This window comes from Equus przewalskii, chromosome 8, assembly GCF_037783145.1.
Source record: "Equus przewalskii isolate Varuska chromosome 8, EquPr2, whole genome shotgun sequence".
NCBI lineage: Eukaryota > Metazoa > Chordata > Mammalia > Perissodactyla > Equidae > Equus > Equus przewalskii.
The window spans coordinates 60,486,017-60,508,120 of record NC_091838.1 but is presented as its reverse complement, the minus strand read 5'-3'; the positions used below and the strand labels follow the sequence as shown (position 1 = coordinate 60,508,120).

General features: G+C 36.9%; 1 long non-coding RNA gene across 1 annotated transcript; it reads right to left on the bottom strand.

Moving 5' to 3' along the window:
* Positions 1–4,563: 4,563 nt before the first annotated feature.
* On the bottom strand, positions 4,564–17,923 carry LOC139085331 (uncharacterized). The gene is made up of 2 exons (XR_011543614.1): positions 17,542–17,923; positions 4,564–5,822 (listed from the first exon to the last, which is right to left on the bottom strand). It is a non-coding gene; the product is annotated as an uncharacterized lncRNA (long non-coding RNA).
* Between the last annotated feature and the right edge of the window lie 4,181 nt (positions 17,924–22,104).

The following is a 22,104-nucleotide window of genomic DNA, read 5'->3' as shown; positions in this document are numbered from 1 at the left end:
ATCAAATTATACAAGGAAGTTAAACTTGGGGATAAATGTCTTTATTGTGTTTGTTTATTTTTGTTCTTTTTTAAAATAGTGAATTGTGTCTTTCATTATAAAGGAATGCAAACTATTGTGGCTTCATATATAATGTTAATTAGTTATCTATATATGTGTGTGTATACCCACACCAAATGCTATTTGATGTGTGGAATCAGAGCTGGTTGGAACTTTCAGATGAAAAGCTCAAGACCACCCAACTTGAACGAGTAATTACTTCGGCAAATAGCTGTCTGCTTTTGTTTAGAAAATGTGCATTTGAGAATATGCATTTCAGTTAAATTTTTAGAAGAATTCTTTAATGCCTTCTCCTTAAAAAACGAATGCAAACTTTGGTGAGAAATTGTGAATTTGACTCGCAAACAAACATTTCATGTGGCAATAGGGATGGCCTATACCCTAGCAAGATGCTTCCAGTTATATCCCTGATCTCAGGGATGAATTAATCTACAACTGCAGCTACATCCACCTCTTCAAAGATGGTACTATGTTAATCTCTCTAATTTATGCGATCCTTTCCTCATTTTTCCTTATCATCCAGCTCAGATTTTATATGTTGTCATTTCAGTAAGCCTTTGTCATTATAAAAAATACTTGTTCTTTCCTCACATCTCCTTGCAGCACCCATTTCTCATACAACCAGATTATCAGTGCAGGTACCATGGAGAACACCTGAGCATTACTGGAGATGGTCGTACCTGAGGACACATTGGTTCCATTATTAATTTGGAATCACTGCATTCAAATGGGTTTTTAATACTGCTTGGCCATTCCTTTACATTTTTCTGGTGAAATATCTGTTCTGTTCTCTTCTATGGCCATTTTGTAATTTTTCCATCCTCCTTAAACACTCTACGCATTGCTTCCTCCTTGTCACTTTCAGCAGCTAACATGACCACTGATAGAATATCCTTCCACTCACCACTGCCAGGCTGGAGACTTATCCACATTCACAGTGATCATTTCCTCCTTCTCTCCAGGAAAACCAAAGAGCTTTTACTTCTTTTTAATGATAATTCCTCTTTCAGAGCTTTAGATCCAATTCCTTCCTGCCTTTTTAGGAGCCATCCATTTTACTCTTCCCTTCTCTTTTCTGTATGTTCACCCTCCCTTTCTCAAGGGAATCCTCATTTTTAAACATGCTCAAATATTCCATTTTTTTAAAGGTATGCTTTTTTTTTTTTTTTTTTTTTGAGGAAGATTAGCCCAGAGCTAACATCCACGTCCATCTTCCTCTACCTTATATGTGGGACGCCTGCCGGGTCCGTGCCAGGATCTGAACCAGTGAACTTTGGGCCACCGAAGTGGAAGGCACGAACTTAACTGCTATGCCACCGGGATGGCCCCTAAAGGTATGATTTTTAATGAGGAAGATTGGCCCTGAGCTAACATCTGTTGCCAATCTTCCTCTTTTATTTTGCTCCCCAAAGTCCCAGTACATAGCTGTATATCTAGTTGAAAGTCACTCTAGTTCTTCTATGTGGGATGCTGCCACTGTGTGGCTTGATGAGTGGTGTGTAGGATCCGAACCATGGATCTGTGCCCATGATCCAAACCAACGAACCCTGGGCCACTGAAGTGGAGCGTACAAACTTAACCACTATGCCACTGGGCTGGCCCCTCAAATATTTCATTTTTTAAAATACCAACAACAAATCAACCACACAGGACCTCATACCTATTCCATTATACCTTTCCTCCTCTTTTCAGCCAGTCTTCTCAGAAGAATTATTTTTATTTGTGTTCACCATTTTCCCAAGCTTCACTCTCACTCTCACCCACTATGATTTGGGTTCTACTCTCATCATTTCACCGGAAACTCATCAATGAATTTGATAACAACAGTAGTATTAATATAGTTGGAGAAGAAATAATGGTGATAGTAGTAACAAGATGAGTAACAAAGTGGTAACATGGAAATCTCTGGCAGTGAGGAGATAAACACTGGAGGGTTGTCTCGTTGTTGTTGTCTCTGTGGTGGGGACTAGGGTAGTAGCTAGGAATAATTTTAGCTGAGGATAAAAAAATATGAGGGTATGTGTTGGTGCTGGTGATGGGAGTTAAATATTTAATATCTTTAGTGTGAAAATATTAAAATATGAAATGAGATATGAACAGTCCAAAGCAAATTTTCCCAAGTAATATATTCATATTTGTTATGAGTCATATTTTATTAGATTTCCATCCTTTCATTATTTTTTCTATCTATATAAAGACAAAAAATTTACAGGAATACAGTACAATCAAAATATGCTTGTTTAACATAAATATAACAATGAACTATTAAAAAATGTGGCATCATGTCACAGTATGCTTAAAATAAACTCATTTCATCTACAGGAGAATTGTTCAAAAGACTCTTACCTGTTTACACTGGTTGTTTGTTGTAAAATTGCCCATAGAGACCTAGTACCTTTTCTCTTCTTTCTGCATATTGTATGAAAAACTACTAAAATGAGTGTTCAGACAAGAAAGGAATCGGGAAGTAGGAATGGAAAGAAGGTGTGCTATATTCTGAGCAATGAGCATATGCCTTATCGAAAGAGTTTATGAACATAATAGATTTGAAATGCTCTTTTAAAAGTGGAAGGGAAATTAAAAAGCCCAAAAATATATTTTACCTAGTTTTCTAAATGTATATCTTGATTATTCATTTGCTGAAATAACTCTTCCAACCCTTCTCTTATGCATAATTTCATCATAATTTTTGGGTGAATGTTATTTTGTATGTTTATTTAGTCTGCTTTTGTTGTGGGGTTTATGTTGGGGACGGGTGGAAGGGGAAGGGCCAAGGAAAGGCATGTGTGTGGACTGACATGATCCGTTGTACATGATACTACCTGTAAAATTTCAGTACAGATATAAATGGTGGAGAAAAAGTTGTCTTTTACACTCACTAAAAATCTTTTAAAAAACAGACAAAGAAGAAGAGTAAAAATGGAGAAAATTATGTCTTCAGTGATACAGGGAATCCAAATCCAAAAGACTGAAGTGCATAATTGCATTGAAATTGATTGTTAATGAAGGAAGATGTTGAGAGTTGACACATTCTTTCTCAAAACTAGAGCCAAAAAATATTTTCCTAAAATTATCTGAAAACAATCTATATTAGGATCTATTTATTAGAATAATGAAATCAAGGGATATGGGTGAACCGTAAGATAAATGAAAACTATTTCTGTAAAACCCATTTGGAACCCATAGAATGGAAAGAGTGATGAAGCTGGAAGAACGATGTGGACCCATGATGCTATTTTTATTGCCTTTCACCCAGTCAAGGCAATTAAGATGGGAAAACCCACCACTACCAGTGACTTCACAAAATTTTTGTGTGTATAAGGTTCGATATAGGTCAGACAACTCTTTTCCACTTTGATCTTTGCTATTTGGAATGGGTCCTTTGAGGAAGTGACACACAGTACTTTTGCTCACAATCTATTCTCTGTGGAGCCACATGGCTTCCATCCTATCTGCAAGGGAGACTTGTGATGTGGATGATTATGTGGCTAGTTGGTGAGCACTAGTTTTCTCTTCCACAGTGACGGCCTTTAAGCAGGAGGAAAGTGGGGAAAGGAAGGAGGAGCAATTATCACCAAATTTCAAAAAAAAGTGTACCTTAAGTTGTTCTAATTGAGATGCACTAATCTCTTTGGAGGAAAAAAAAATCCAAAGGAAGACACAAGAGAAAATGAAGCAGTAGCTTTGCTATTGTGGGTTTTCCCATCTTAATTGCCTAAACATTTTCTCAAAAGTTTAGAAGGGAAAGTTCTGAAATCCTGCATCAGAGCTACAATGTAGACGTGTTCGTACTCTTTTGCTTTGCTCTACGTGGTGCTCATTCAAACACGGGCAGTGATCAAAGGGGAACAAGCAGCAGAATTATGTGTGGATCTGCACATGCCAGCTTTGTCTTTTGGACCTCAGCCATACTTTGCCTTTCTATACTTTCTCCTTCATTTCCAAGGCCCGGAAAGCCATCAACTATATTTCACAGGTTCCCTTGTCAGTTGGGTCCCAGTCCAAACTTCCAATAGGAGTTATTCACAGGAGATGAAAAAGCAAGAAGAAAGGAGAAGTCATGTTTTCCTGTTATTTTTGTTCTGGAAAGCGGTATTTTGCAGGTGTCTGAGGTCTTCTGCAATAAGAGGCTCGCAAGGATGCTGTGGTGGGCAAAGGCAGTGGCTGCATGGGCAGCAGAGTTGGATCTCCAATCACAGCAGTGACAGAAGTGTCACTCCAGCAGCCTCAAGTGGCAGCACACTAATGGACTCTGGCTAGCACTATTTTTTCCTGTTTGTTTCTGCAGCCCTGAGATGGGAGTGGCTTCCTCTAGTTAGTGACCTCTGGGTAGCATTGCCATCACCCATGTACTTTTCCTGCCCTTCTACTACATTTCTGTTGGAATTCACTCTTTGAAATACCTACAGTAGTTCTCACTGGATGCTATCCAATGCACTGCAAAGCAACAACAATTTAAAGGAAGAAAAGAACATAAGGATGTCAATGAATAAGAGGCATAAATGGCAAGAGAAGCAAAAAGTTTATTTGGGGTCTCAAGAATTGCAGTTCAGGGAGCACAGATTCAGATAGAAACCCAAATACTGTCCTGCTAGGGAGTAAAAGTGAGGGGCTTTTAAAGAGAAAGAAGGGAGGTTGTATTACAAAGACTTTTAGCTGGAGTTGGAGGCAGAGAGCTAGTCTTGGCTAAACATTGACTGTTGACTCTATCTTCAGAAAGTCCACAATCCTCAGTCTTTGTGATCAGGATGTCCGTTCTCCTGCTGACTTCTCAAACAATTGCTTGGGAAAACAATTGCCGTTTTGGCCCAGTCTAAGGTTTGAGACAGAATGGCAGTTTCTCTGGAAGGGCGACTCTGACTCCATTTTAAAATGGCTCTACTAGTGTCAATTTTGACAAGAAAAAGGCAGAACAGTCACATAAAAAATAAACATACATTATAAAAGTATTTCCCAGGGAAACAGAAGAGACATTCTGACAAAATTCTTCTCAGTTCTTAATGAAATTGGAGGTGATGTGATTTGCCTTAAATTAACAGCTCAGAGAAGAGATACAAGGGTTTAAAGACGAAAGCAACACAATGGAAGAATGCAAACAAAGGAAAAAGAAAGAAAAAGAAAAAAGATGGCAAAATTCATGAAAGAAGTGGAGGTGAAACAAAACAATGCAGGAAGGAAGTCGTATTTGATACAGTCAAATAAATACAACTGAAGCTCAGTGAGAGAAATCACACAAAACAAAATTCAAAAGGGGAAAAATTTAGAAATTATACTAGAGAAGCTATAGAAATGATAGATAACTTGGAAACTATAATTGGTAAAAAGGATAGCAGAACAAATGGAGCAGATAATGAAAATTTTCCGTAAGGAAATATGCCTGAAATGAAGGAATACTTGAATGTGAAGATCAAAAGGAAGCCAAGAAATATTGTGGTAAAGTTATTCACTATTAATAATGAAGAAAGAATTATATGGCAGTCAATAGGGAAAAACAAAACAAAGCAGGTCAATAGGAAAAAGTTAGGCTTACCAAAAATTCACAGAAGGACTCAATACCAGAAGATAGCAGAGTAACAATATATACACTTTTCAGGGGAGAAAAAAATTACATTGAGAAATTTTCTTTGTTGCACCTCAGGCATAAAGGATAAGAATCAAACCGTTTCAAGTGTGAAAGGATTAGAAAGCATCCACGTATCTTTCTTGAAAAGAACAACTTGACAACAAAATCTTTCAGCCAAGAGATGAATCAAATGAAGAATCTAGGAAAGAAGAAGCCACAGAAATTGAACTAGTGAAGATTATTGAACACATTTAAGTATTACCTAAAACCAGGAAATATGGAAATTGTAGTTACTGAAGTGAAGCGACGCTATAGGCCTAATCCACTAATATACACACATTATAGTATCATTATACTATATTTCAGAAAACCAGGAACTTTTGGGAGGAAAAATCAAAGGAAGCATAGAGAGACTAAATTGCTTGTTTTTACAGAAGATAGTCAATCGATACTGTATGGATACGAATTGCAGGGGAAGAAAAATAATTTTCCCTCTACCTTTCTAGGTTCTTGGCTGAGAACCCCCGCTGTAATAAAAGGCAGACTAGGAGGAGAAAAACACATAGAAGTTTAATAACATGTATACCTCCTGTATACATGAGAGAGACCCGGGAAAACTGAGTAACTCCCCCAAATGGCCCAAATCCTCGCCTTAAATCCCATCTCTAGCTAAAGCAGGAAAAAGATGTTGGGGGGTTCCGTTATGGAAAGATATCAGGCAAAGCACAGTAAACAAGGGTAAGGTTGTTATGCAGATTTGTTGTTGCCTTCTTCACAGGGAAGAGTTTCCAGATATTTAGAGTCATCCTTCTCCTGGTACAGAGAGGGAGACATCCTTACATGGAGATTTCCCTTAAAAATGTAAATGTCTCTTACAAAAAGGGTCACTTCTACTTGTTTTTCAGAGCTTCTCCAGTGTCTGCTTTTTTTTTAAATAATCAGCTCAGAATAATCCTTATGCCAAAGAGACATATTTTGGGTGGCAAATTCTATTCCCCTTCAGAACATGTAGTTTCAAAATTAATACCATATCTCATAGTTTTTTTAATCTTATCTTTTCCATCTGGAAGACTATGTTTTAAAGAAATTAATAGCTCTTGTAAAGAAGACATATTTATCTAAGTCTGAGTAATAAGGATATTTCAACTTCTCAGAAACAGATTTTTCTAAAATACAAAAGAGAATGGGGGAAATTTCAAGACCTCCATGTAAGCAACCTTATTTTAATTACAAATCAAGCCCGTAGGGACAAATATCAAAAGAAAACAAAAACAACAGTCATTTACACACTTGGCTTATTTGTAAGGTCTTTTTACCCTGTTATGGAGAAAAATCATAAGATGAAGCCAGAGAATTGGGCACGTAAATGAAACTATTACAGCATATTGTGAGTACCCAAATGAGCTCCAACAAAAATTCCAGCGATAGAAATCCATTTCATGTTCCAGAGTTCCTGCTGGGATGACATTCTTCACATTTTGTTAATTTGGGCTATGTTATATGATGTTACGCTAATGAGTGGAACAAATGTGTCTACATGGTAAAAATCAAACCAGGAATTTTTAAATCTTTAATTACTTCGAATAGTACATGAAAGACCCTGCAAGATTTCCATTAAACCCTCAATGTTGACGGACTTAATACCAGATCCTAAATATTTCTTTCAGATGAATCTAGAAAATCAGAGCAAATGCATATGCTTAAAGGTTTATATTTACACACACACACATACACACACGAAGAAGAAAGTTCAATGCTTTAAATTGCTTTCGTTAACCTCTGCTCACAGGTACCAGAATGAAAATTAAGAACTTTTGGAAGCATTTAGTCTATAATTTCACCTAATTTTTAAAAATCATTTATGAATAGAAAAAATTTTAATTAAGTGAGTATTCTTGTAGGCTAGCCAATTCATCAACACTTTAGAAGCACAAGAATCTACTATACTAATAATCCCAAGGCTGAAGGCTTTTACAAGGAAAAAAAAAAAAGTAATGGATCTGGAGGAATTATTGCAATTTGCCTTGTCAAAAATCCATTCATTGAATTGTGTGGAATGAAACATAATGACTTCTTTCCAGGTCTAATAACTAACAGCCAGAAAGTACTATGTTCATTGAAATATGTGGTTACTTATTACACTAATGCTCAAATACTCCACATACATTTTAACGTTTTTCACTTCATTTATTTTAAATGTTGATGAAGAAGTTACTCTGAGAAAAAAAGAATGCGGAATTGGAATACATTTTACTAAATAAAAATCCTTGTAGGTCACAGGAATAAGAGAGATCTAGATTTTATTTATTGATTGAACTCACTTAGGGGATATAGCTCCCTTTGACAGAAATGATGCTTTCTCAAGTATTTTCCTTTCTAACCATTTTCACTATAGACAGCTATGTCTGTGTGTGAATAAAGTGTATAAACGTGAGTGTGTATTCTTTAACACATACCCTTGACTTTTGTAGCCATATTTCCACCTGTATGACACCATTGAGTTTTAGGAAAAAGACGTTTTGTTGGATTGAGAAACTTTTTTTTGCTAATTCCACTCAGGCAAGTTTATGTTTGTATCTCTAGCCAACTATAAAGACTGACGTATTGCAATGGTTCATTTTCTTATAATTGAATAATTGAAATATAAAACAATGTCCTCCAAACCTTGCCAAGATATTTATGTTTAGCCCAAGAAAAAGAAGAAAAATTTGAATATTTCAATTCAGGGATGTAGAAATGTTTATTTTTTATTTAACTGAAATACAGTCCTAATACTATTTAGAAAATACATGGAAAATGAAAACCACAAAGAAGCTGAAAACTTCTTTGGAAGTATTAGTTTAAATTCCAAGATAGAAAAAACTCAGGGTTATCAAGCAAAATACGTGATTTATTTACCTTCGTGTATTTCCCATGACTCTGCTATGAGACTGTATCAGTCAGGATAGGCTGGACCAGGGATTGGTAAACTAGGGCCCCACAGACCAAACTTGGCTCACCAACACCAATAGTTTTTTTAAATAAAGTTTTATTGGAGCACAGTCATGCCTATTCCTTTACCTTTGTTCCCCTATGGCTGCTTCATCATTTTGGTGGCCGAGTGGAATAGTTGCAACAGAGACCTTATAGCGTGCAAAGCCTAGAATACTTATTACCTGGCCCTTTACAGAGAAACTTTGCCACTTCCTGGTCTAGCCTGTGCTGAAGGAATAAACAATTCCCAAATTGCTATGTCTGAGCACAAGACCGTTTATTTCTCACTCATTTCACAATGACTAACGTCGGTGGGCATGTGTGCTAAGGCATGGTCCCAGATTGACAGAAGTTGCATCTTGACACATGCTTCTAAGATCAGGGAAATTGCACTGGGTCTCTTAAAATTTCCATCTGGAAGTGACATACCAATTCCACTTGTATTTTTTTAGCTAAAACAAGTCAGATGACCATGCTTATCCTCAAAGGGGAACAGGAAAATGAAATCTTGTCACATATCCAGGAGGAAAACTTGAATATTTGTGAATAGTCCCAATAAATACTACAGAGAAATTATGTGTGTAATCCAAAAGGTGGGTACCACCATTGTTATTGAGAGGTGACAATAATCTGGCCTGGAAAACTAAGCATGAAACACAATTTAAAAATAATGTGTGCAGTGGTCATAAATAAACTCTAGTATTCACCTTAAAAGCAAAGGATTTAAATGCATCTATGACATATATTTGTAAGAAGATAATATTACATATTATTAATGCACATCTGTAATAGTTTTGCAATCAACACTGTAAATTATGAAGAGGTGATTAAAGATATTGCATAAAATATTTAAACCATGTGGTGGGTAATACTATCTCATAACTGTTTAAAACTTTAATGTAGGCAGGAATAGTTTTCTAGATCTATCTATGTAGTATGCCATGGATAATAAACTAGACAAAAGTTAGATAGTCAAGTTATTAATTCTGCTTACAAGCATACATTTTAATGCCTTGCAAATTTTCAGTGTCGTTAATGCTGTAAATATAGCAGTCTATTATATTTTATAACACAAGAAAAATAATCAATTTAGGTAATTTTTGTACATAATTTTAAAGCACAAAGGAAAAGCTGAATGTCATTTAAACTCCTATGCCGTACCTCTATTCATCAAAAAATTGTTACAATGAACATTGATAATAGGACTATTTATGTTCATTTTTTTATTCATTCAAAAATAACCATTATGTTGAAAGAATACATTTCTATGGAGCGTAACTTCATAGAAACTCCATAGAAAATAACTTTGCTCCCTCCACCCCATTACGACTGTTTGTTCAAACCCACTCTGTTCAGCTTATTCTTTCTCGTATCTTGAGTAAAATTTAGAGATGGATCTGTGACATTTCTTGGCATTTTAAGGCACAGAAAAGTCTAATTTTCTAACTATTGCTTTCACTCCAATATAAAATTAGAATTCTGAACTTTATAGGAAATCATTGTTTCCTCAGCTAGGATCTGCTTCAGGCTGGAACCTGCAGAAGGAAAGGGAGGTTTCCCATTTTAACTTTCCGTCTTTCCTCTTCTGCCCTCTCACCACTAGACTGTTTCTGTCTCTCTGAGGATTAGAGATTGGGCAAGGGTAGGAAGGAGCTGTGAGAGAGAGGAAAAATCCCACTGGAATTACTCCCTCGTGAAACACTTTCATTGCTTCTGCAGAAAACTCCAACTGGGAACGTTTATCCAAATGTTTTGTGGTGTGAATTACTCATCTCCTCTGTTTGGGCATCTTACCCTATGCATCAAGGGTCTACCCCTTTTGTTAGGGTCACAGAATCATTTCAGGAAGGCCTCTTGCAAACAATGTAAAATGATCCCAGCCTGGCAAGAAATAGTCATTCATCTTCACTGCCAACATAGCCCAGGCTGATAGCCATAGCTATATAATTCAGTTTCTCTGGTGTGTTTCAGACGACAGTCTTGTGCGTTCTAAACTCCAGGAATAGCATATTAATCATTCCAGTGGTGTTCTTGAAGCTCTTCTCATAGGTTAAAGGTGAGACGGAAGAACTCTTTCCTATGTCTGATTCTCTTCCAATATCCTGTTCCAGCTTTCCATATGGCTGTTGGCCAAGAGTCACAAATTTGTCTTTAGCAAGTCTTGTGTTGGTGGTCTAGTAAATCGCTTTGAAAGGTGGGCCTTTTCCAACCTGTTATTTTGTTCTGGGCATTATGCAGCTTCAAATAAAATGGAGACAGAGTGTGTGTACACAGTGCATTTCTGTGCGTACCTATTATATGACAAACATTATACTGGGCACAGGGACGCACTGGACAAGATCCCTCCCTCCATATATATGATGGGGAACAGGGTGACAATCAGAAAAATATGATAAAGTAACTTTTAAATTGCAATTGCAGTAAGTGCTATAGGAAAAAGTATAGGGAAGAATGAGAGTCTACAATGGCGGATCTAGATTAAGGTGTCAAAAATGCTTCCTTGATAAAGTCACAGATATGCTTATTTGAAGATGAACATGTGTTAACTTGTTCTAATGAGAATGTGAGTTGTTAGAAGGTACGGAATATTACAGGCATACAGGACCAGGACAGAACTTGGTGCACTGAGGAATAGGGAGAAGGTCATTATGGCTGGAGCACAATGAGGGAACAGGAAAGTAATGAGAGAGAAAATAACAATTATTTAATAATACCTAATTTGTGCTTGGTAATTTACCAAATGCTGTACTTGGACTCTGTTTCCATCCTAGGAAGATGTATATCAAATATATTCCAAGATCAAATTCATTTTTCTAGCTGAGGTAACTAAAGCATAGAGAGGTTTATTAACTTGCTTTAGGTAATGACAGAACCCATAGATTTCAATACTATTTTTTGTATTCCTATAGTAAACGTATGTAACCAGAATTTTATCTATAATGCTTCATATAAGAGTGGAGAATAATAAGATTTAACAAATGAAAAAGACATATTTCCTTTCCTATTTCTGAAGAGAGTTAAGAATATCAGGAAGGATTTATAATTTATTTCCTTCATTTTAGGAGTTACAGATGTAAGGAGGACCCCTTCCCATTATTACGTTGGGAATTGGCTATTGGTGTTTTTTACTCCTCCTTCTCTATGAATGCACTATCTATATTTCACAACTTTTCTCCATATTAGTATCTTGATCACAGAACTGTAGGCATTAGTGTCTTAGTTTGGATTACCTAGGTGTCCAGCCTAGACTAGGACTTTACTTGTGCAGGTCATTATTTGGGGTGGAGGAACGCAGGGGTGATACAGGGAGCAGGGGTGAGAGAGTGGGGAGAGAGAGGCAGGGAGGGAGGAAAGTCAACATAAGAGTGGGTTAGTAAGATGACTGCTATGGGAAACAGGTTTGAATTGGCCAGAATCTCCTGAGAAGCATACAGAATGGCTTCCAGAATTGCTGTCCTGAAGGACTAAGGTGAAAGCAGTGCTTTTCGAAGTGCTGTCTGCAGCCTGGTGTCTGTTCCCAGAATGTTTGTTACCGGTCCATGACAAGTTCAGAAAGTCAGAGTAAGCTTTTAGAATCTTTTATAGCAATTTGACATTGCTGCAACGTTTAAGTGTATGATTTTCAAAAGTGAAAGTATTGGTTTCTCTGGATGACCACTTAAAGATAGGAAGGAAGGAAACTGGCTCTGCATCACAGAGGTTGAGAAGCCCTGGGCTGAAACATTTATCCACCGGCTCCTTCTCGCCTTGGATGACGATTGTCCCTGGGGTGATTAGGTCCCTACACGTAAGACCGCCCCTGTTGGCTTCTGTGGCTTTTGAGAAGGTCCTGGGGCAAGAAGTGGGGCAGTACATACTTGAGGTGGGACGCTTGCAGCTCCAGAAGAGTCTGAGACCACATGCAGTTATCTACCACAGCTGCAGCTGAAATCACATTTAGCTGAGGTGAGGAGAGGCAGGTCATCAGAAGCTTTTGCTACATAATCTGAGTTGCTTCCATAACACTGATTAAAGAGGTCAAAGCTTTTCCCTTAAAAACACATTGAACAAGCCCACAAATTATTGAACACTCAGAAGAGTTTCCCTCCCCACCCCCACAATAGTTACACTGCTTTAGTTGTTTCCCATTTTACTCCCTAGTTCCACTATTTGCATCCACTCCAAATCCAGTCCCTCTCGTTCTATTTGTATGGTGGATTTCAGGACTGGAGCTATGTTGAAGCAAATGAGACACCTAGGGTACAAAATTTAAGGAAGTGCTCACTTAGGGGCAGTTGCACACCCCTGAAAATGAGTGCGTCCTTAAGTTTTGATCTCTCTGTGCCTTATTTGTCTTACTCTGGCCCAACCCCAATGGATGTGATGGATTGGCACTCATACCCGATTCAGGTTTTTTTTCTATTTGTACCTTCCTTTACTGGCATGGTAAGCGTCATCCATATTGCTAGTGGTTTTGACGAGGGCTCAGGTGAGCCGAGGAGTCAAAAGAAAGCTTTCTTGGACTCTCAAGATCTGGTAGTAGTGCTCCTTTATTCAGAGAATAGCATGGGGACAGGACCCATGGGCAGTAAAGAGCTGCAAACGTGGGTTGAGGGTAGGGATAAATTTACAAGGCATAGGTATGTGAGTTATCTCTTTACAAGACAAAGGAAAGATTATGTAAAAAAGTCATTAAAATGGTATCAGAGTAGGTGGGGTCTGGTTATTGGGTGGTCCTATAACTTTAGATAAGAATCAGATCTGATCAGGTCAGGACATCCTATGCTTCCTGGAGGATGATATAGATCGGTATGCAGGGCAGGACGCCTTGGGCTTTTCTCCCTGGGTCAGCCTTGATCCTCATCAGTTATATTAGGGGTAGCTTGGTTCTGGAGCTGGCAGCAGCTTTCTGACCATGGAAGCCTACAGATGATGGTGGTGCAGTAAGGTTCTGGGTCTGCAAGTTACCGAACCTGCCACACGAATATGCCAGTCACAGAGATGGCGAGTTTGCAGCAGAGAAAGGCAGCTGAGTGAGTAGACAGGAGAACCAATCACAAATCTGCCTCTCTGAAAAATGGGGATTAGGGGTATTTATGGGATAAAGGGATGGGATGGTCTGAAGTGTGGGAATAAATGATTGGAGATAAGGAGAAGCGAGGTGATTGATGATCGGTGCAAGGATAGTCAAACTTCATGGCTCTTCATAGGACACGTGTTCACAAAATGACTGCGTTACCACGGTCTGAGGGTGGAGTTCTCGGCTTCTCTTGGTGTCAAAGGGTCACCTATCAGTCCTCCGTGCAGGGCCAGTTGACGATTTGGTGGTCTTAACCAGCCTGAACTGGGCAAGGAGTTGACTCTCAGTTCCTGAAAAATTTAAGAACCCCACCAGTTACCATGGTGACCCAAGCCTCAGAGATGTTATCTACAAAGTGGGCATTAGTAATGCATTAGCTAAGTTCTTTTGCAAACAGACAACTACCTGAGTATAGTTAAAGCAAATTGGCCTTGTTTCATGCAGGTTTCCTGATCATAGAAGAAACAGTGGCTCTCTATGTGGCTCAAATTTGGAGGTAGTTCTGAAGTCATTTCTGAAAGTTTAAATTAAATTTTGTCTTTTCAGCTTCCCCAAAATTCTATAAACCATTTAATATGTTGTAATGAAACTCTTTCTTTTTAAATAAGCAAGAGCAGATAATGTTTTCTGCAACCAACCATGACCTATACAGGCATGTTATTCAGTTTCAAAGAAAAGAAGTAATTTCTGGGTGATTCTTATTGATTCCCATAAACTCAGATCATATTATATTCCATGCAGCCCTTTGACAGCCTAAAATGTGTTTGTTCTTGGCCTCCCATTCACAGAAGTTTTTCTGAACTATCTTTTTGTCCGGGGAAGTGGGGAACATAGTCCAAAAGTAACCTCCTTGCTGGGTGCCCCTCTTTTCCTCAAAAGAGCCTTAAAATTTTCTTTTTTTTTGATTTTGAATAGACGTTTATCCAGGCTTTTCACGTGGCTTTCATCTTGATGCTTATCGCTTTGTGGTGACAAGATGGCTGCTGTGCCTCCAGCATCATACCCTTCTGTATCATTCTAGGCAGCAAGAAGGATAAAGTCAAAGGGCAAATGGGACATATGAATTGAGTCTCTTCCTTTGCAATGTCTCCTTTCGAGCAGCTCCTCCCTGCTCAAGCCATGCCCTCCTACTGACATCTCATTTATTGATCAGGACATGGCTTTTCCTAGCTGAAAGGAAGACTGTGAGATTTAGTTGTTGTTTTATTTGGGAGGTGAGGAAAATTACTGACATAAATATAATCAGGTAAGGAAGAGAAGAATAAATATTAGAATGGCAATAAATAATGTCTGCCGCTGTATTGCATCATCCATTCTAGCTTGTCAAAAACAGGTTCCAGTTCTTTTCACACCGTCTTTCTGATTTCTCTATCAATTTCCTTTCTACTCTTTGCCCTTTTCTTTAAAAAAATTGAATCTGGTTTTCCTGGGCTATTTTCTCCTTCATAAAATTAACATAATCAAAATCTGTTTTTATATACCTGATTATTGTTTCCTAGTGTAATCAGAAGATAAAGAAAATTTAAGGGCTGTCAGGTGGAGAAGAGAGGACATGAGGAAGTGGATTATTACAAATAATAACTGCATTAATGATTGAAGTCTGTCTCTATCACTCTATTCACTATTCTGTCTGTCTAACATCTATCTAATATCTATGCCATCTATTGAGTTTACAAAATTTTATGTTATAATATTGCTTGGTGCAATTGAATACACCAAGAGACTTTGAGAGATAATTTACATGGATTTAACTAGACTTGTTACATCCAGTCAGTCCCAAAACAGAATTATATACGATGGTTTTATGTAAACTATATATAACTCAATAAGATGAGATGTATTATTTCATATTGTCTCATTTTGTTTAAAATTAGAGACCTATCTAATTTTAATTGTTTTGAGTAGAAATGAAAAGTAAAAGAAAATTAATTCAGCAAACATATAGTGATTGACTCTTCAGAATTATTTCACAGAGAGTACTCTCATTTGAAAATTTGTGTGTTAAAAATGGTATTTGCATGGATATCAGAATTCAAATTTATTTTTAACTGAAATGTTTTTGTTCCATATTACTTTGAAAAATGTTGAACACATTACCACAACTACTGACATGTTTACTTGGCTAATGCTATACCTGTGAATATCCCTGGGGGCAAAATATTGTTTCTTTAGTATTTATGACATAAACAAAGCTTAGTATAAATGAAAGCATCAATAAAACCATTTCTCTAAGTAAATTTTTGACTCTAAAAGTCATAATTAGGCAAGGCTGTTCCTCTGATTTTCCTTAACCAAATAATATTCTTCAATTTGAATATATTTTCCTGGCTTGTGGACCAATGTAGATGAATTAGGCAGTTGGTTGTATTAAAATCCATGGATTATAGTCTGCCAAAACTCAAACAGCACCATAGCATCCCTAATTAGCTGTTTGCAACATAGAGTTGAGTAGACAGAGACATCAAATGTGAAACTGGGTTTTTATTAAAGTAGTTGAGTTGAAATGCAAATGAATTCATATTCATCCAACTATAATGCATATATTATATCAATCAATCAAGAAATATTTTCTAGCTGACTACTACAAGTCCAGAACTGTGCTAGGAATTGTGGCAGATTTTAAAATTGTGATAAATGAAGCCTGTTATGAAGAAAATTGTAACGTAGTTGGGGAACCAGTAGTGAAACATCTGAAATTGAGATACCTATACATGATACGAATACTGGTAGTATTAATACTCATACTAGCAGTACTACTGCAACACTATTTCTGCCACTACCACTGCAGTACAGTAGCAGTAGCAGTAATAGTAGGAGTACTAATATTTTGTTTTGCTGAGTCCTTACTATGTTCTAGGAACTGTACTAAACATTTTACCTGGAGTATGTCACTCATTTCTCACAACAAATCTGTGAATTATTTATCATTATTAATCCCACTGAGATTGGTAAAGTGAGTCTTAGCAGGGTTAAAAGTAACTTGCCCAAAGTTACATACAGATGGATGAGTATAGGTAGGATTTGAACTCAGCTACTCTGACTGCATTTGAAATCAAGCAGTGCGCCTACATGACCTCAGCTTTTCAGCGCTATGCTACAATATCTCCCATTACTTTTGAGTAAATGTGCAGTGCCCATAAATGGATTTTTTGGAGAAAGGAAACCAAATGATTTAAGTGCCAGAGTTTTAAAAGATGAAATAGTTTTGATTGTGGCATTTCTAAGGTGACTCGTTTTATTTCTTAAATACAAAATATTGAATATAGCTTAATCATTTGTTGGTAATTTGAAACATTATGAAGACTGTCTGTCGTATAGTACGACAGTCTTTCTTTTCTTTCTTGACTATGAGAATACACTTTTGTTGCAGTGTGACCCCTTCTACCCATCCTCCCCTTTCTCATTTGGAGCTTTGACCTCACTGTGCTCTGAGACATCAGATACAGTGTTAGAAGTGTGCAAAAATGATTCACTACACCCCTCTCTCTGGACCTAAGTCGTCTGCTTTAGGATTATTTTCTCTATCTGGATATTCAAAAATCTGAATTTACTTGTTGTTTTCTCCCTCTGTCCCAAAGATAAGGCAGTCAAATAAGCTTTAAGAAGTTCAGTGTGTTTGTTCAAGATAGGAAGAATTAAAGAGATGCAGAGAAAGAAAACTTGCCAAACATAACTTAATTAAAAGTCCATGAGTTTTATTAAATCTCATCAATTTATATGTCATTTACTGAGCCCCCACTATGTATCAGGTGCTTTGCATGTATCAGCACTAATTTTTCTAACAATCCTGTAAACTGGGTGATCATAGATAGCCTGAGATACAGGTAGGTTTAGTAACTTGCTAAATTTATTTGTTATTCAAGTGATTTATATAACTCATACATACCTGAGCTGGGATTCAAACCCAGGCTGCCTGATGTCCTCTTTTAGTACTGAATCCGTTCCTTCAGAAAATCTGCTTTTACATCTTTGAGGTTCTCAGCTTTGTTCTAAACGTTGACTTTGCTGCAAAGTTGATCTCAAGGTCCATAAAGAGGTCAGTATAGCCCAACGTTTTACAAATGTGTCTCGTGGAAAGTAAAGTCCGTGAAGGAGGCTCAGGAGCAGATCTGAGGGGCAAAGAGGAGGCAAGATGGGTGAGCATCTGGACTTCCAACTCAGGCTTCAACCAGAACACTTTTCTTTTTATAGTTTGTGTGTGTGTTTTGAGTATCATATTTCCTTAGGGAAATAAAAAACCTCTGCTATTAAACATAGTTGAAATCCTTCTCCCTGTCTTCTAGGACTAATTGTCTTGAGCGAAATTCATCTCCACATCCATTCCTGATCTGCACAGTAACAGGGATAATTTTACCCACGATGACTTGAATATGCAGAAATAAAACTTGACTTCACTTGCTCGTGTGCTCACAACCCATTTCTACTGTTGTCGACAAAACACGACTTAATCTAGCCACTACGGAAATACAGTGTCATCCATTTTAGAATTTGGTCTCTCCCAAAATAACTTAGTTAATTTCGAGTAAATATTCAGTTTTTCGCCTCTTCTTCCTTTTCTTTCTCCTTGCTTTCTCCAAGACAAAAGGAAGCTTAGACATCATCATGACCTTGGGTAGAGTTCTCTGAGATCTTGCTGTTCTCTGGTGCCGTGGGCTGTAAACTGGGGATATATCCCCCAGACACGTTCCTTTTGGGGCACATGAAGACTTTCCAAGAAGCAGGCTCAAAAAGGAAAGTTTTAAGGGAACCAATTTCTAGTGTCTTATCTTGCCTATGTTTTCTTTGCTGAAACTTGTCTGAGAACTCTCCTGCAGCTGTATCAGCCTTTCCTGCTCTCCTTTCACAGTTGCTCTTCCCCCACTTTACAAAGAGAAAGCATCCTGAATCTTGTTGGTGCTCTGCTCCTGGGTATAAAAAGATCTAGGGGCCTCAAGCAAACGGACAGTTTGTATAACGCCAGTGAAACCTCCTTTATACAAAACAACAAAACCTGTGGCAGAGTGTCCTAGATTTCTTTCTCTTGTACTTGTATATTTCAAGGTGAAGCGTGATATGAGAAACAATGTACTTTGGTCTATATCAGGATGCTCTGAATTAAGAAAGCACAGGGTGAGACAGTAGGAGTGATGATTTTTATTGATTCAAAGCTCTGCCTGTTGCATTCCTCGACTACTGTCAAAGAACGCATTGCTCCTGAATGAAAATACAGGGAAAACAACACTAAGAAAGCTTTGGTAAGGAATACTCAATGCTATGTGAGTTATTTAATCTAGATGACAAATTCCTAGCAAGGCTCTCTACCTTATCTGTCTGTCTTAGAATTAGGTATCAGGAGTAGATCATTGTTTTGAAGATGTATATGCTTATCTGAGTATAAATAACAAGTTAGACATTTTCCAGCAGAAAGTAAATCATATTGGGCTAATGAATCTGACAGTGAAGATTAGCCTTTCCAATTAGATTATATGGCAGACATTTAAATAAATTAAACACACTAAATCTGCAGCTCCAAGATTTTAAAGAACATTTATTGAAAACATGAAAAGATGAAGCTGTTTAGTTAGAAATGTTGTAGTGGCAAAGTTATTGGTGTTAATAATGATTTTATTTTCTCAATTGTTTCTTAGTGTTAAATATGGTGCCTCTAAGTAAAAGATTAACGGGGACCAATAATAGTCTTTTGATGACTTTTTACAGCATTTTTATGTGCTTCTCCAAATTTGAAACAGTTAATGACTCCAATAACAAGGTAACAAATCATTTTGTAAATTAGGTGTTGTCCAGTTATCTGCTTTAAACAAAGTGAAAGGAGTTAATTCAGTTATCATCTGATAGTTAAAATTAATTTTTATGATAGTTCACAATAGGATTTTTGGCACAAAACTTGGAAAGAGAGTAAAAGAGAAAACTGAGTCTTCTCCCATCTACGTGTTGTATTGTATAGAAGGTTTCTGAGCAAATAAACTATACCATGAAAAATAGGGTAGGAATAGAATTATTCCTGTTACATTGTAGTGATAAATAATATTTATTCACATATACATAATCTAATTGAAAAAGTCTAGCCCCAATTTATCTCATTAAGTGATACCTTTTCATTGGAACATATTTTTATGGTTATCAATTACTTATTAAGATTTGTAATATTTCATGTTTTGAAGTATTACATGGTATATTAGTAATGTTTCGCCATGGTGTATTAGTAATAATTACACACACGCATACACTCTCACACAAATATATGTATGTCAAATAGTAAATGGTTCAAAATCCAAGATTAATTGTTGTTTAGTGAACATTCTTGTCCCACCCTTGCCTCATCTTTCTAGTATCCAATTCTACTCCCACCAGAGGTGATGACTGTTCATATTTTCGTAATAATATTTTAGAGATATTTTTGCTTAAGAAATCAAATATGCGTATAAATTCTTATTTTACTTTCCTGTTTAACACATTATTCTCTTCCTTGATTTTCACTTGACATACCTTAGGATATGTCTATATTAGTATATAGAGACAGAGAAAGAGTGATTGTTGAATTTTAAGCTGCATAATATTCCTTTGTATGGTTATATTCTGATTTACCTAGGCTGCTATTGATAAAAGTTTTTCTTTCTTTTTAACTTAGAACTTAACAATCTCAGAAAATCAAAATAAAAAGTGGAATTTCAATTTATATGCATATTTTTGTCTTAGTGGTGTATGCTAGGTTGATTAATAAAATACTTTCAAGCATGATATTGCATTACCTCAGATTAAATTCCATAGTGAAATTGAAATGAAAACAGAAGTTCAGAGAAAAAACGAATGTTCTATTCTAAAATTTCTGACTGATAAGGAGGAGCTAGCTAGTTCACATAATTTTTCTAACAGATGATGGCAGATATCAAAGCTGTATTGTATTTAGATTTCATTGGATACATTTAAAAGACTGATGTAACAAGTTAATTTTAAAACAATATGTATATAATATACTAGAAAGACATATTTTACTACTATTTAAAAGTTGGATGGAAGATTATAGATGATGTTTTAAACAATGGGAAAGAGTATAAGCAACTTTTAAAAATTCTTTTAGGGGATGATAGACAAACAAATTATTCTGCAGACCAGAGCTCTGGTTTTTCTCTGGTTATCAATAACCCCTGTTTGAGCTGTTTGAGGTGAGCTTCCAGCCTCGTCTTTGAGAGTCAGCCTCTGTTTTAGCTGCTCCTGCTACTGAAGTATGTATGGCTAGTGTTTTTCCTGTTCTATTCTCTTGTCATGGTCAAGGCCTGGTGGTTGCCACACCAAAGCCCCGTCCTCCTTGTTTGCCTTCATTGACACAGTGGAAAATACATCTCTTATGCGGACCTCAGAGTTTGGTTGCCTACCCATATATCCTCTCCTTAGCGTCCTACTATTCAAAGTCAGCTCTCTGCTATTGGTCTCTGCTTCCTCCCAAAGTTCTATTGAAAAATGGAGCAAAATTGCCTTCCATTCTTGTAATGTCAAACCACGTATGTGATTTCGATTTGCATTTTCTTGTATAGCTTCCCAACCCACTAAGGAACTTTTCCTTCATAGGAGTTCCATATCTAGGACTCACCCCTATAGGTAAATCTCTCTTTTTCCTCTTCTGCTCCCTCAAGATTTCTAAAAGAAAAAAAAATCAAAGGAAAGGATTCATCTCCTATGTGGCAAAACAAAAACAAGAAAACACTCTGAAGTTTTATCTTTATTGACTTTCTACTATAGCTTACATTAAAACTATGACTGCTTTTCAAACCTAACTTTCTTAGAATTCAAAACCCAACACTCTCTCTCTCTAAGGTGTCTGGTTCTTGTAAATCAGAGTGCTTTGTATCACACTATTACAACAGCAATAGGCTGTTAGAGTGTATATGGAAGTCGCATGCATAAACATTGATGTCTTTATTTTTTAAGTTTAGTTGGCTTCTACCTTTAGTTCAAAGACATGGATAATTCAGTCTTATTGGGAAGGCCTTGGGTCAGCAAAAAATACTAGGAATAAAAAATTACAGCTGAGGGGCTGGCCCCGTGGCCGAGTGGTTAAGTTCGTGCGCTCCACTGCAGGCGGCCCAGTGTTTCGTTGGTTTGAATCCTGGGCGTGGACATGGCACTGCTCATCAAACCACGCTGAGGCAGCGTCCCACATGCTACAACTAGAAGGACCCACAACGAAGAATATGCAACTATGTACTGGGGGGCTTTGGGGAGAAAAAGGGAAAAAATAAAATTAAAAGAAAAAAAACTAAGATGAAATTAAATCTTTGTAAAAAAAAAATCACAGCTGATGAAACTTGAAAAGTTTTATTTCCATGTAGAAAGTAACAGTCTTCTATAACTTGACTTTTGAACTTTACTGGGAAGTAAATAGACAACAATTAAACTGAGTGACCAAAAGTAAAAGGTATGTCGTGTATTGCCAGACAACTGGGAGGACATC